The 15,904-nt window shown below is 46.2% G+C and overlaps 1 protein-coding gene across 6 annotated transcripts in view; it reads left to right on the top strand.

Moving 5' to 3' along the window:
• Nucleotides 1–1,468: 1,468 nt before the first annotated feature.
• LOC122541478 (uncharacterized) overlaps nt 1,469–15,904 on the top strand; it is a 218,256-nt gene continuing 203,820 nt past the window's right edge. For 4 of the 6 annotated variants that reach the window (XR_015752992.1, XR_015752993.1, XM_087979100.1 and 1 more), the window contains exon 1: nt 1,469–1,594. The gene's annotated coding sequence lies outside the window, so the exon portion shown is untranslated. Of the gene's footprint in view, nt 1,595–2,304; nt 2,362–15,904 lie in introns of those variants that run through there. The other 2 variants (XM_087979103.1, XM_087979101.1) reach the window with 2 other exon arrangements.

The following is a 15,904-nucleotide window of genomic DNA, read 5'->3' on the forward strand; positions in this document are numbered from 1 at the left end:
ATCCGATGATGAAGGCTAACACACGGGGACATAGCTTTAAATTGAAGGGTAATAGATTTAGGACAGATATCAGGGATAGTTTCTTCACTCAGAGAGTAGTAGAGGCATGCCTGCAACAGTAGTGGACTTGCCGACATTAAGGGCATTTAAATGGGCATTGGAGATACATATGGATAATAATGGAACAGTGTAGGGCATCAGATTAACTTCACAGGTCAGCGCAACATCGAGAGCCAAAGGGGCCTTTACTGCTCTGTAACGTTCCATGTTACAACACTTGCTTTCAAAAGAAATTTAACAGACCAAATCCTTCTTCAAGGCACATAACAACAGCATCAAGTGAGTGCAGAGGTATGCCAAAAATAAACTGGTGATACCTGTGCCAGCTGAACCAGGAACTGTAACATGGAGACAGGAAGACCATTCCCTGTCACTTAAGTATGGGAGGGTCAAGATATTTATGTAATGAACTGCTGGGGAAAGTCCATTGATAATAGAGTCATAGAGTCACACAGTGCAGAAATAGTTCCTTCTGTCCTCAAACTTCCACAACTCTCAGCTCAACAGAAAAGTTTATGATGTAGTCAAACTCAAACTCTCCAATTTATCTATTGGACTACTGCATCAGAAAACAACATCCAGATTTTTTCCTTAACAAAAAGTATTTAATCCAGATAAGTAAACCCTAATCACAAGTAACAGATACAAACTGTCAACATGGGAGTTGGTAAGCTGATTTGTGTAACTCAGACAAACAAAACAATATCGGTTTTAGGACAGTTAGAATAGCTTTGGCTCACAGAGTTTGTTCACACCATCCATTTCATTACCACTACTTCCAATTTAGATTCCCTACAGTGTGGAAACAGGCCATTTGACCCAACAAGTCCATACCGACCCTCTGACTAATGCACCCCTAACATTATGGGCAATTTAAGCACGACCAATTCACCTGGACTGCACATCTTCGGACTGTGGGAGGAAACCAACCCAGACAGTAGCCCGAGACTAGAATCAACCCCAAGTCCCTGGGTCTGTGAGGCAGCGGTACTGACTACTGAGCCATCATACCGCACGTATCTGCAGATTGCTGCCTTGCATGGCACATCATCCGGTCTCGCCCCGCCCCTCCCCTCCCCTCGGTCTGTCGTCCACCTGCGTAAAGCCCAACCATTTCACAGCACAGCCGCCAAAGTCAGCCCCGCCTCCCTCCGTCATCAGCCTCCACCCATTCCTCAGATCCCACCCCCGAGATCGGATCGCAACCCTATGACCGCGGGCCACACCCACGACCTCAGGCCCCACCGCTATATTGGACCACATCCACCAACAGGCCGCACCCCCTACACCAGACCCCGCCCCTCCACCAGGCCCCGCCCCTCCACCAGACCCCGCCCCTCCACCAGGCCCCGCCCCTCCACCAGACCCCGCCTCCCACCAGGCCCCTCCAGCAAGCCCCGCCCCCTCTATCGCACAAGCCTCCCCCTGCACGAGACCCCCCGCCCCCGGTCCGTGCGGGTCGCTGGGGAGACCCCGGGGATAACGGTCGCTGTCGCTCGGTGAAGAGACGGAGAAGCTGGGCCCGGGGCCAGCGGTAAGAGAGCGCGGGATCCCCGGGACCGGATCACCCGGGGGGGGGGGGTCACCGGGACCGGATCACCCGGGGGGGGGGGGATCACCGGGACCGGATCACCCGGGGGGGGATCACCGGGACCAGATCACCCGGGGGGGGGGGGGGGTCACCGGGACCGGATCACCCGGGGGGGGTCACCGGGACCGGATCACCCGGGGGGGGGGTCACCGGGACCGGATCACCCGGGGGGGGGGGTCACCGGGACCGGATCACCCGGGGGGGGGGGGGTCACCGGGACCGGATCACCCGGGGGGGGGATCACCGGGACCGGATCACCTGGGGGGGGGTCACCGGGACCGGATCACCCGGGGGGGGGGGATCACCAGGACCGGATCACCCGGGGGGGGGTCACCGGGACCGGATCACCCGGGGGGGGGGTCACCGGGACCGGATCACCCGAGGGGGGGGGCACCGGGACCGGATCACCCGGGGGGGGGGGTCACCGGGACCGGATCACCCGGGGGGGGGTCACCGGGACCGGATCACCCGGGGGGGGGGGGGGTCACCGGGACCGGATCACCCGGGGGGGGGGGTCACCAGGACCAGATCACCCGGGGGGGGGGTCACCGGGACCAGATCACCCGGGGGGGGGGGGGTCACCGGGACCGGATCACCCGGGGGGGGGGGGGGATTAACGACCTAGATCGCCCCACCCCCACCGGAAAGGTGTAGATTTTGTCTGAGTTTGTGGACCGCAGAGAGTCAGGGGCTGGGGATCTACACTGAGGGTAAGGTCCTGCTCACTGCATTAACCGTGACATTGTATAACTGTGCTGTAAACTAAGATATGTTATATCAATGGTGAAGGCCAAAGGGAAATGTGATCATCTTGAAACTGATAAACAGACTGTTTGATTTGGTTTGATTGAATTGTTGTCAATGTACCTGAGTAAAGTGAAAAGTTCTGTTTTGTGTGTAGTACAGGTTGATGTTAACATACAAGGACAGATCAGAGGGTGATTAAACAGAGCGAGGAATACAAAGTAATGGTGCGCAGGACGTGCACAAAAGCAAGATCACCATTAGATTTCCTTCCTGTGGCAGATCACCTGGTTGGGGAGGGTGGGTCACTGGGTGCAGATCACCCGGGGGGGATCACCCGTCCCTACATGAGACTGGATCCCACCATCTATCCTGGAAAAGCGCAGCAGGTCAGGCAGCATCCAGGGAACAGGAGAATTGACGTTTCGAACATAAGCCCTTCTTCAGGACTCTCTGTCTCTGTCTCCAGCCTTGAATATAACTGAGTGATTGAGGCAGCCTGGAGAGCCCACCCCTCACAGCCATGATCACTGGCCAAGTGCTTCAGCAGAGCCAGCCTGACCTGCTGCGCTTTTCCAGCAACACATTTTCAGCTCTGATCTCCAGCATCTGCAGACCTCACTTTTTCCCACCATCTATCCCCCAGACCCCAGGATGGGAGGTGGGGGAGGGGTCAGGTCCGCCGAAGCCTCCAAAATCATTCCCATCAAAAAATGGCGTTGCACAAGTTGGCCATTCAGCCCATCAAGTGTCCCTCCCATGTCCAGCCTCACGCTCCCCCCCCTCTTCCAGTCTCCAGCCTTTTCCCCCGAACCGTCGTGAGTGAACATCTCTCTGTCTCCAGATTAGAGCGGTGCTGGAAAAGCACAGCTCAGCAGGTTAGGCAGCAACCAAGGAGCAGGAAAATCGACATTTCGGGCAAAAGCCCTTCATCAGGACTCTCTGTCTCTATCTCCAGCCTTGAATATAACTGAGTGATTGAGGCAGCCTGGAGAGCCCACCCCTCACAGCCATGATCACTGGCCAAGTGCTTCAGCACCCTCCAGCAGAGCCAGCCTTGCGTCCAAGACCAGTCCATCTTTCAGAGATAAGGGGCTCAAAACTGCTTACGGCAATCCAGCTGTGGTCCTGGCTAGTATCTTGTATAGTTTTAACAAAATTTCTCAAAACCTGCAGCATTGAGCAGTTGTTTCGGTTTTATTTAGTATTTAACTCACTGCCACATCTCTTCCAGGCATGCCCACCTCCAAGAAGAAACGCTCCTCTCTCTGAGGGGATTTCCATTCTAATCCTTTGTTTCTTATCCACACTCAGTAATTTCACTGCCACATCTGCTGTTTGACCAGGTATTTGCTAAAACTCATTTCCACAGCCATATCACATTCGTCAGTGACTGCCTCAGGCTCAGACTCACCCCACATGGATTCCAAATCAAGTTTCATCACTTGTGCTTTGAATCCACCCAGGATCACAGTTATCTCTTGACAGCTTGCTCATGCCTCATCCTGAGATCCCAAGTGTCATGTGGCATCATATACACACTCTTGACCTCTGTCCAACAACATCGCATTACACTGGCTCAGGGTTGCATCACTCTGCAGATCCACTTCATCTAGTTCTGGGGAAGGATCACCAGACCTGAAACATTAACTCTGATTTCCCTTCAAAGATGCTGCCAGATCTGCTAAGTTTTTCCAGCAACTTATGTTTTTGTTTCTCAAAACCTAGACTTGGTTTTGAAGAAGCTGGCCAAAATACAGACCTGGACAGTTTGAATTATAACCCAGCATCAGAGTTTGTAAAACCTGATCTGGACCCCAAAGTCAGGATGGTCAATCCTGCTCCACAAAACCCAAAACTGAACGCACAAAGCCCCAGACCCTAAGTCCGAGAAATTAAACAGATGTGGTTTCCCAAAACACGGGCCTGTAAAAACTGTTCTCCCGAAATTTGTCACCTGTATTCCCAAAAATAATATCCAGACCAGCAGAATTTAAATTGTCTCGCTATAGAGGCCAACATACTATCTGCCTTCTTGACCGCTTGTGATACTTACATGCTTACTCTCAGTGACTGGTGTAGGTCTCTTTGCACACTCTTTGCACAGTCAATAAAATCTCTCAGAAGTACAAAATGAGAAACTCAAAGTTACTTTCAATGGAGAGGTAGCTGTCAAGAGATTAATTGGATTGAAGGATGATACCAGGTGAACCACATCCCAGAGTGTTGAAGGAGCTGGCTATAGAGATAATGCATGGATTGATGGTATATTTTTCAAAATTCCATCCATTCTGGAAAGGTTCCTGCAAATAAAAAAGCAGTAAATGGAATCTTGTATTTAAAGAAGAGGCGGGAGAAAGAGAGAGAGAGAGAGAGGAATTACAGATCTGTTACCTGATGTCAGTAGTATGAAACATGTTCAAATCTATTATGAAGACTGAGATACCTGGGCATTTAGAAAAGTATGATCAGAGTGGGTTGAGTCAAAATGCATTTATGAGAGGGAAATCATGTTTGACAAATCTATTTTGAAAATGTTATTTGTAGCATAGTAAAAGGAGAACCACTGGATGAAATGTATTTGGATTTTTAGAAGATGTCTAATCTGGTCCAACAGAGGAGTAAATAAAATGAGAGTAGATGAGATTGGGAGCAATTTAATGCTCTGGGTAAAGAAATGATTAATGGATAGAAAGGGAGTTGCAAAATTTACAGAGAATGCTGGAGAAACTCAGCTGGTCTGGCAGCATCTGTAGAGAGAGAAACAGAATTAACGTTTCAAGTCCTGCATGACTCTTCTTCAGAACTGTTTTGAATTTCTCCAGCATTCTCTTTTTGGTGATAGTCATTGCCTGGCACTTGCACTGTGTGAATGGTGCTTGCCACTTGTCAGCCCAAGCCTGGGTATTGTCCAACTCTTGCTGAATTTGGGCATGGACTACATTGTGTTGTGAATAGTGCCAAACATTGTGCAATCATCGGTAAGCGACCCTACTTCTGACCTTGTGAGAGAAGTAAAATTGTTGATGAAGCAGCTGAAGATACTTGGGCCAAGGAAGTTACCCTCTGGAGCTCCTGTAGAGGATGTTGAAGGAAGGGAGAAGAGAAATTCAGAACATTTTGAAGAAGCTGAAAGGTTAACTCTGATTTCTCTGCCAAATGCTGCCAGACTTAGTTTTTCCAGCAATTTCTGTTTTTGTTTCTGATTTCCAGCATCCGCAGATCTTTAGGTTTTCTTCCAAAAGGACATTAACAATGTGGTGGAATGGGCGAATAGGTGGCAGTTGAGGTTCAATGCAGATTAGTGTGAGGTCGAAAGAACATTGAAAGGCAGTATAAAATAGGGGGTACAATGCTAAAAGCGGTGCAACAGCAAAGGGACCTGGGTATATACATGTGCAGAATTCATTGAAGGTGGCAAACAGGTAGTGAGAGCAATAAATAAAGCAAAGATTGTTCTCAGCTTTATTAAAGGGGACATAGAGTACAAAGATCAAGGACGTGATATTAAACATGTACCAGGCACTCACTTGATCTCAGTAGGAGTATTATAGGAAAACTGTGAATGCATTGAATAGTGCCCAGAAGGTATTTACTGGAATGGTTCTAGGGATGAGAAGCTTCATCTGTGAGGACAGAATGAAGAAGTTGGGACTGTTTTCCCTGGAGGGAAGAAAGCTGAGAGGAGATCTGGTTAAGGTTTCAAAATCATGTGTGAGCTGGATAGAGTAGTTTGGTGAAGCTGCTTCCAATTGTAAAAGGATCAAGATTTATTTTCTCAGGAGATGGAAATGTGTTGCTGGAAAAGCGCAGCAGGTCAGGCAGCATCTAGGGAACAGGAGAATCGACGTTTCGGGCATTAGCCCTTCTTCCTGAACACATTTCCATCTCTGATCTCCAGCATCTGCAGACCTCACTTTCTCCTTATTTTCTCAGGAGCCTATATTCACTTCGATCTCTCTCTTCCTTATTATTTATTTAATTAACTATCTTATTGTTAGTTTTTTAATATTCCTTATTAGTTTGGCCTCATAGCTTATTTGCTTTGTGTTATTATAATTTGTGTCCTTCTTTGCTGGATTCTGAATTTAACCCACTCTTAAGGGCTATCACTGTTTTTTTTTCTTCATTATTTGCTTTTTTCTTTCAACTTAATACTGTCCTTAACTTTCTTAGGAGAAAGTGAAGACTGCAGATGCTGGAGATCAGAGTCAAAAAGTGTGGCGCTGGACAAGCACAGCAGGTTAGGCTGTATCCAAGGAGCAGGAGAGTCGACGTTTAGGCATAAGCCCTTCATCAGGAATATGGGCTGGGGGAAAGGGGGCTGAGGGATAAATAGGAGGGTTGTGGTGGTGGGAAAGTAGCTGGGAAGCCAATAGGTAGAAGTGATAGTGATAGGTTGGAGGAGAGGTTGGAGCTGATAGGTAGAAAGGAAGATGGACAGGTAGGAAAGTTCAAGAAGGCGGTGCCAAGTTGGAGGGTTGGTTCTGGGATGAGGTGGGGGGAGGGAGATCAGGAAACTAGTGACATTGATGTTAATACTTTATAGTTGAAGGGTCCCAAGGCGGAAGATGAGGCATTCTTCCTCCAGTCGTCGGGTGGGTTGGATTTGGCTGTGGAGGAGGCCCAGCACTTGTATGTTCTTGGCAAAGTGGGAGGGGTAGTTGAAGTGATTAGCCATGGTTGGTTCATTCTCTGCGAATCTTTTCTTCTTTCTGATATATATTTTTGCTAAGAGTTATGAATTACCTCCTTAACTGCCTGCCACTGCTTGCTTACTATCACTCCTGCTAGTCTCTACCCAGTTCACTTTAGCCAAATCTATCCCAATGTCAGTGTAATTCACTTTATTTAAGTTAAACACAGTCATTTCCAGCCAGGTTTCTCACTCTTAAAAGGAATATTAAATTTTATAATTTTATGATCACAACTTTTACTCAGAGGTCATTTATTAAACCTGTCTCATTACCAAATGCAAGAGAGCCTATTCCTTGGTTGGTCATGACATATTGCTCTATGAAGTGGGCACTAACGTACTCTGTAAATTTGTTGTCGTCACTATCCTTTCCAATTTGATTGACCCAACCAGCATGAAGATTAAAGTCATTTATATATATTGCCCTATTCTTTTTACATGCCCCTGTTATTTGTTGATTTATACTCTTTTCAACCCAGTGGCTGCTGTTTGGAGGTCTAAACTCTGACCAATGTCTTCTTTCCCTCGCTGGTCTGCCCAAATGGACTCTACATCATCTGAGTTAGTTTGTATCTCTCAATTGTCCTTATTTCATATCTTATTAACAGTGCTACCCCAGCATTGTTTCCATCCCTCCTGTTTCTCCCAAAGGTGAAATTTCCTGAATGTTAAGCTTCCAGTTTTGATCTCCTTGTTACCATGTTTGCTAATGATTATAGAGATTATATTCATTTACTTCAATTTGTGCCATCAGTTTAGATTAGATTCCCTACAGTGTGGAAACAGGCCCTTCAGCCCAACCAGTCCACACTGACTCTCCGAAGAGTAACCCATCCAGACCTATTTCCCTCTGACTAATGCACTCAACACTATGGGCAATTTAGCATGGCCAATTTACCTGACCTGCACATCTTTGGATTTTGGAAGGAAAGAGGCAGACACAGGGAGAATGTGCAAACTCCACACAAACAGTCGCCCGAGGCTGGGATCGAACCTGGGACCCTGGTGCTGTGAGGCAGCAGTGCTAACCATTACTGAGCCACCGCGCCACTCTTCATCTACCTTATTCTGGATTCCTTGTGCCTTAAGATTTGTGAAGGGTAGGTCTTGCCTTACAAGTCTTATTGAATTCTTTGAGGAGGTGACCAAGCATATGGATGAGGGTAGAGCAGTGGATGTAGTATACATGGATTTTAGTAAGGCATTTGATAAGGTTCGCCATGGTAGGCTTATGCGGAAAGTCAGGAGGCATGGGATAGTGGGAAATTTGGCCAGTTGGATAGAAAACTGGCGAACAGGTCGAAGTCAGATAGTGGTAGTAGATGGTAAATATTCAGCCTGGAGCCCAGTTACAAGTGGAGTTCCGCAGGGATCAGTTCTGGGTCCTCTGCTGTTTGTAATTTTTATTAATGACTTGGATGAGGGAGTCGAAGGGTGGGTCAGTAAATTTGCAGATGATACGAAGATTGGTGGAGTTGTGGATAGTGAGGAGGGCTGTTGTCGGCTGCAAAGGGACTTAGATATGATGCAGAGCAGGGCTGAGGAGTGGCAGATGGAGTTCAACCCTGCCAAGTGTGAGGTTGTCCATTTTGGAAAGACAAATAAGAATGCGGAATACAGGGTTAACGATAGGGTTCGTAGTAAGGTGGAGGAGCAGAGGGATCTTGGGGTCTATGTTCATAGATCTTTGAAAGTTGCCACTCAAGTGGATAGAGCTTGTAAGAAGGCCTATGGTGTATTAGCGTTCATTAGCAGAGGGATTGAATTCAAGAGTCGTGAAGTGATGTTACAGCTGTACAGGACTTTGGTTAGGCCACATTTGGAGTACTGTGTGCAGTTCTGGTCGCCTCACTTTAGGAAAGATGTGGAAGCTTTGGAGAGGGTGCAGAGAAGATTTACCAGGATGTTGCCTGGAATGGAGAATAGGTCGTACGAGGATAGGTTAGCGTGCTAGGCCTTTTCTCACTGGAACGGAGAAGGATGAGGGGTGACTTGATAGAGGTGTATAAGATGATCAGGGGAATAGATAGAGTAGACAATCAGAAACTTTTTCCCTGGGTACAACAGAGTGTTACAAGGGGACATAAATTTAAGGTGAAGGGTGGAAGGTAAAGGGGGGATGTCAGGGGTGGGTTCTTTACCCAGAGAGTGGTGGGGGCATGGAATGCGCTGCCTGTGGGAGTGGCAGAGTCAGAATCATTGGCGAACTTTAAGTGGCAATTGGATAGGTACATGGATGGGTGCTTAAGCTAGGACAAATGTTCGGCACAACATCGTGGGCCGAAGGGCCTGTTCTGTGCTGTATTGTTCTATGTTAAGATATAAAGCCTTTAAGCTTGTCCTATTATCAAATTTCTCTATTTCTATCATCCCTTGGTGCAATATGACATTCACACATTCTGTCCCCTCCTTCTAGAACATAGATCATAGAACAGGCCCTTCAGCCCACGATGTTGTGCCGACCACTGATCCTCATGTATGCACCCTTAAATTTCCGTGACCATATGCATGTCCAGTAGTCTCTTAAATGTCCCCAATGACCCTGCCTCCACAACAGCTGCTGGCAACGCATTCCATGCTTTCACAACTCTCTGTGTAAAGAACCCGCCTCTGACATCCCCTCTATACTTTCCTCCAACCAGCTTAAAGCTATGACCCCTCGTGTTAGTCATTTCTGCCCTGGGAAATAGTCTCTGGCTATCGACTCTATCTATGCCTCTCATTATCTTGTATACCTCAATTAGGTCCCCTCTCCTCCTCCTTTTCTCCAATGAAAAACATCCGAGCTCAGTCAACCTCTCTTCATAAGATAAGCCCTCCAGTCCAGGCAGCATCCTGGTAAACCTCCTCTGAACCCTCTCCAAAGCATCCACATCTTTCCTATAGTAGGGCGACCAGAACTGGATGCAGTATTCCAAGTGCGGTCTAACCAAAGTTTTATAGAGCTGCAACAAGATTTCACCACTCTTAAACTCAATCCCCCTGTTAATGAAAGCAAAAACACCATATGCTTTCTTAACAATCCTGTCCACTTGGGTGGCCATTTTAAGGGATCTATGTACCTGCACCCCAAGATCCCGCTGTTCCTCCACACTGCCAAGAATCCTATCCTTAATCTTGTACTCAGCTTTCAAATTCGACCTTCCAAAATGCATCACCTCGCATTTATCCAGGTTGAACTCCATCTGCCACCTCTCAGCCCATCTCTGCATCCTGTCAATGTCCCGCTGCAGCCTACAACAGCCCTCTAAAGTGTCAACGACACCTCCAACCTTTGTGTCGTCTGCAAACCTGCTGACCCATGCTTCAATCCCTTCATCCAAGTCATTAATAAAAATTACAAACAGTAGAGGCCCAAGGACAGAGCCCTGTGGAACACCACTCATCACAGACTTCCAGGCAGAATATTTTCCTTCTACTACCACTTGCTGCCTTCTGTTGGCCAGCCAATTCTGTATCCAGAGAGCTAATATCCCATTCCTCCTGATCTTCTGAATGAGCCTACCATGGGGAACCTTATCAAATGCCTTGCTGATTTCCATATTCACCACATCCACAGCTCGACCCTCATCAACTTTTCTAGTCACATCCTCAAAGAACTCAATAAGGTTTGTGAGGCATGACCTGCCCCTCACAAAGCCGTGTTGACTGCATTTAATCAAGCCATGCTCTTCCAGATGGTCGTAAATCCTATCCCTCAGAATCCTTTCTAACACCTTGCAGACGACAGATGTGAGACTGACTGGTCTGTAATTGCCGGGGATTTCCCTATTTCCTTTCTTGAAGAGAGGAATTACATTTGCCTCTCTCCAGTCCTCAGGTACGACTCCAGTGGAGAGCGAGGATGCAAATATCTTCGCAAGTGGCGAAGCAAATGCATTTCTCGCTTCCCAAAGCAGCCGAGGACAAATCTGGCCCGGGCCTGGCAACTTGTCAATCTTAATGTTTGACAAAATTTTCAGCACATCAGCTTCCTCTTTCTTTATCCATTCCAGCATGCACATCTGCTCTTCAAAGGTTTCATTCACTACAAAGTTTGTTTCTTTTGTAAAGACAGAACAAAAAACTCATTTAGGGCTTCCCCTACCTCCTCAGACTCCACACACAAGTTCCCTATGCTATCCCTGATCGGCCCTACACTTTCTTTAACCATTCTCTTATTCCTCACAAAAGTGTAAAGTGCCTTTGTGTTCTCCCTAATCAGTATAATTTGCAGTATCCAGTGCCTCCTATCTTGAAGGAATTGTTGAAGATGCAAATGAAATAAAAACAATTCGATACTTTAATGAAGACAATTAAGATAAATTTCATTTCAATTAATCTAAATTTGGCACTGGCATCAAACTCCAGACGAGAAAATGCCATGACAAGAAAACAATGGATTTTTACCACTCATGGGTAAATTGGAGTGAATTGAATTGGTCGAAAAATAGTATTTATAATGCTGGGGAGCACTGGGAGGAGGCTCAGAAAGATCTTCCACTTGGCACTCCTAGTTGAAGCTAGCTGTGAATTTCCAGCCTTACCTTTTGCACATGTGTGTTGGGCTCTTATGCTACTGAGGATGGGATATTTGTGGATCTCCCCCTCCAATGAGTTGTTTAGTTTCTACACCATTCACTGAATAAGAAGGAGACAATTCAGCCTTGCACTGGTTCTGTTACCTGGTTCATTTCTTTCGTAAAGACAGAAGCAAAAAACTCATTTAGGGCTTCCCCTTCCCCCTCAGACTCCACACACAAATTCCCTATGCTATCCCTGATCGGTCCTACTCTTTCTTTGACCATTCTCTTATTCCTCACATAAGTGTAAAATGCTTTTGTGTTCTCCCTAATCCGTTCTGCCAAGCCTTTCTCGTGCCCCCTCCTGGCTCTCCTCAGACCATTTTTAAGCTCCTTCCTCGCCTGCCTGTAATCCTCTAGAGCTGAGCTTGACCCTAGCTTCCTCCACCTTATGTAAACTACCTTCTTCCTTTTGACGAGAACCTCCACTGCTCTCGTCATCCAAGGTTCCTTTATCTTACCCCTTCTTGCCTGTCTCAGAGGGACATATTTATTCGTCACTTGCAACAACTGTTCCTTAAAAAGTCTCCACATGTCTATAGTACTTTACCATGGAACAATTGCTCCCAATCCATGCTTCCTAACTCATGTCTAATCGCATCATAGTTTCCTCTTCTCCAATTAAATATCCTTCCATTTTGCTTAATCCTCTCCTTCTCCATAGCTATGTAGAATGTGAGGCAGTTGTGGTCACTATCACCAAAATGCTCTCCCACCACAAGATCTGATACCTGCCCCGGCTCATTTCCGAGCATCAAGTCTATAATGGCCTCTCCCCTCGTCGGCCTGTCAATGTACTGAGTTAGGAAACCCTTCTGAACACACCTTACAAAACAGCTCCATTCAAATCTTCTGTTCGAAGGAGGTTCCAATCAATGTTTGGAAAGTTAAAGTCACCCATTACAACAACCCTACTACGTCCACACTTTTCCAAAATCTACCGATCTATGCTTTCTTCCATCTCCCTGCTGCTATTGTGGGGCCTGTAGTAAACCCCTAACAAGGTGATTGCTCCCTTGCTGTTCCTAATTTCCTGAAATGAGAAATTAAGAGGGCTAAAAGGGGTCATGATATATACCTTTAGCAAACAGGATTAAGGAAATTCTCAAAGCCTTTACTCATATATATGGAGCAAGAGGGTTACTAGAGAAAGGGTCGGTCCACTTAAGGACAAAGGAGGAAAGTTATGCATGAAGTCAGAGAAAATGGGTGAGATTCTTAATGAGTATTTTGCACCGATATTCACCGAGGTGAGGGAAATGATAGATGTTGAGATTAGGGATCGATGTTTGATTACTCTAGGTCAAGTTGGCATAAGGAGGATGGAAGTGTTTGGTATTCTCAAAGGCATTAAGGTGGACATGTCCCCTGGTCCCGATGGGATCTATCCCAGGTTACTGAGGGAAGCGAAAGAGAAAATGGCTGGGGCCTTAACAGATATCTTTGCAACATCCTTGAACACAGCTGAGGTCCCGGAGGACTGGAGAATTGCTAATGTTGTCCCTTGTTTAAGAAGGGTAACAGGGATGATCCAGGAAATTATAGACCGGTAAGCCTGACTTCAGTAGTAGGGAAGCTGCTGGAGAAGATACTGAGGGACAGGATTTATTTACATTTGGAAGAAAAAAGGGCTTATCCGTGATAGGCAGCATGGTTTTGTGCGGTGAAGGTGATGTCTTACCAACTTGGTAGAATTTTTTGAGGAAGTGACAAAGTTGATTGATGAAGGAAGGGCTGTAGAAGTCATATACTTGGACTTTAGTAAGGCGTTTGATAAGGTTCCCCATGGTAGGCGGATAGAGAAGGTTAAGTCGCATGAGGTCTCAGGTGTACTAGCTGGATGGATAGAGAACTGGCTGTGCAACAGGAGACAGAGAGTAGTAGTGAAAGGGAGTTTCTTAAAGTGGAGAACTGTGACTAATCATGCTCCACAGGGATCCATGCTGGGACCACTGTTGTTTGTGATATATATAAATGACCTAGAGGAAGATATAGGCGGTCTGATTAGCAAGTTTACAGATGACATTAAGGTTGGTGGAGTATCAGATATTGAAGGGGACTGTCAGACAATGCAGCAGAATATAGATAGATTGGAGAGTTGGGTGGAGAAATGGCAGATAGCGTTCAATCTGGGTAAATGCAAGGTGATGCATTTTGGAAGATCTAATTCGAGAGCAAACTATACAGTAAATGTAAAAGTGCTGGGGAAAATTGATTTTCAGAGAGATCTGGGTGTTCAGGTCCATTGTACCCTGAAGGTGGCAATGCAGGTCGATAGAGTGGTCAAGAAGGCAAACAGTATGCTTTCCTTCATTGGATGGGGTATTGAGTACAAGAGTTGGCAGGTCATGATATAATTGTCTCGGACTTTGATTCCACCACATTTGAAATACTGCGTACAGTTCTGGTCATCACATTACCAAAAGGATCTGGATGCTTTGGAGAGGGTGCACAGGAGGTTTACCAGGATGTGCCTGGTATGGAGGGCACGAACTATGAAGAGAGGTTGAGTCAATTAGGATTATTTTCATTAGAAAGACGGAGTTTGAGGGGGAACCTGATTGAAGTTTACAAAATCATGGGACATATAGACAGGGTGGATAGCAAGAAGCTTTTTCCCAGAGTGGGGCACTCAATTACGAGTGGTAACAGGTTCATGGTGAGAGGGGAAAAATGTAAGGGAGGTATGCATGGAAAGTTCTTACACAGAGGGTGGTGGGTGCCTGAAACACACTGCCAGTAGAGGTGGTAAAGATGGACATGATAGCGTCATTTAAGGTAGATACACGAATGGGCAGGGAGCAGAGGGATACTGATCCTTAGAAAATAGGCAACAGGTTTATATAGAGGATCTGTATTGGCGCAGGCTTGGAGGGCCAAAGAGCCTGTTCCTGTGCTGTAATTTTTTTTTCTTTGTTCTTGTTCTTTATTTTATGGTAACTATTCATCCCATCACTAACCTGCAATCTTCCCACCTCCATTACTTTTGATTTTCTAATTTTCTGTGCAACACTAACAATGAATGTTTTCAGAAAGAAATTACATATAGTTCTTGGGGCTCAAGGGATCAAAAAGTCCGGGGAGACAACATGAACTGGACACTGAGCTGGACGATCAACCATGATCATTTGGGGTGGCACGGTGGCTCAGTGGTTAGCACTGCGACCTCACAGTGCCAGGGACCCAGGTTTGATTCCCACCTTGGGCAACTGTCTGTGTGGTGTTTGCACATTCTCCCCATGTCTGCGTGGGTTTCCTCTGGGTGCTCCGGTTTCCTCCCACAGTCCAAAGATGTGCAAGTCAGGTGAATTAGCCATGCTAAATTGCCTATTGTGTTCGGAGCATTAATCAGGGTTAAAAAGGGTAGGGTAATGGGTCTGGGTGGGCTACCCTTTGGAGGGTTGGTGTGGACTTGTTCGGCCAAAGGGCCTGTTTCCATACTGTAGGTAATCTAATCATATTGAATAGCAGAGCAGGCATGAATGGTTGAACAGATTACTTTGACCCAATCTTTTCTGTTTCTGTGTGTTCGTCCACTAATGACTGGAACATGGGGAATGTTATTTAATGAAATTTCCAAATAGATATACTCATACTTGGAAACTGTAATAATTATCCTGATAGCTACTTTGCTGTCTTTTCTCGCCTCTTATTTGAATTTTTCACACCTTCCCTCACCTTCCCTCTCATTACCACTACTCTACTGCCTGAGCTATACAATTTGTCAGAACATTTGTCTTGGAGTGTTTACATTGAAGTTTGTCCCAAAGGTACAGACACCAAGTTCTTTAGTACTCGTACCAGTATCCCATGAACTGAGACCAATTTCTCCAACACCACCCGTGCTTTTAACTGTCTGGTCTTAATCACTCTATATTAATTTGTGTAGCTTTGGTAAGAATTCAGAGGTTATGGCCTGTGAGGTTCAACCTTTTACCTTAGTTCAGGCATGGTTAGTCCCAACTGGCTCACCTACTTCAATATAAGTTTATAGCCAGCCAGCTGTATTAGGCATTGATTCAGATAGATTAAGGTGACACTAATCTATCCAGTCTGATGTTATCACTGTCATAGAGTCATAGAGATAAACAGCATGGAAACAGATCCTTCGGTCCAACCCATCCAGGCCGACCAGATATCCCATCTGGATAGGAATAATGTGATCAAGGATAGTCAGCATGGTTTTGTGAAGGGCAGGTTGTGCCTCACAAACCTTATTGAATTCTTTGAGAAGGTGACTAAGGAGGTGGA

The sequence above is a fragment of the Chiloscyllium plagiosum genome, unplaced genomic scaffold, assembly GCF_037043375.1.
Source record: "Chiloscyllium plagiosum isolate Xiang-an unplaced genomic scaffold, Cpla_swu_hap1 HiC_scaffold_35, whole genome shotgun sequence".
In the NCBI taxonomy this organism is placed as follows: domain Eukaryota; kingdom Metazoa; phylum Chordata; class Chondrichthyes; order Orectolobiformes; family Hemiscylliidae; genus Chiloscyllium; species Chiloscyllium plagiosum.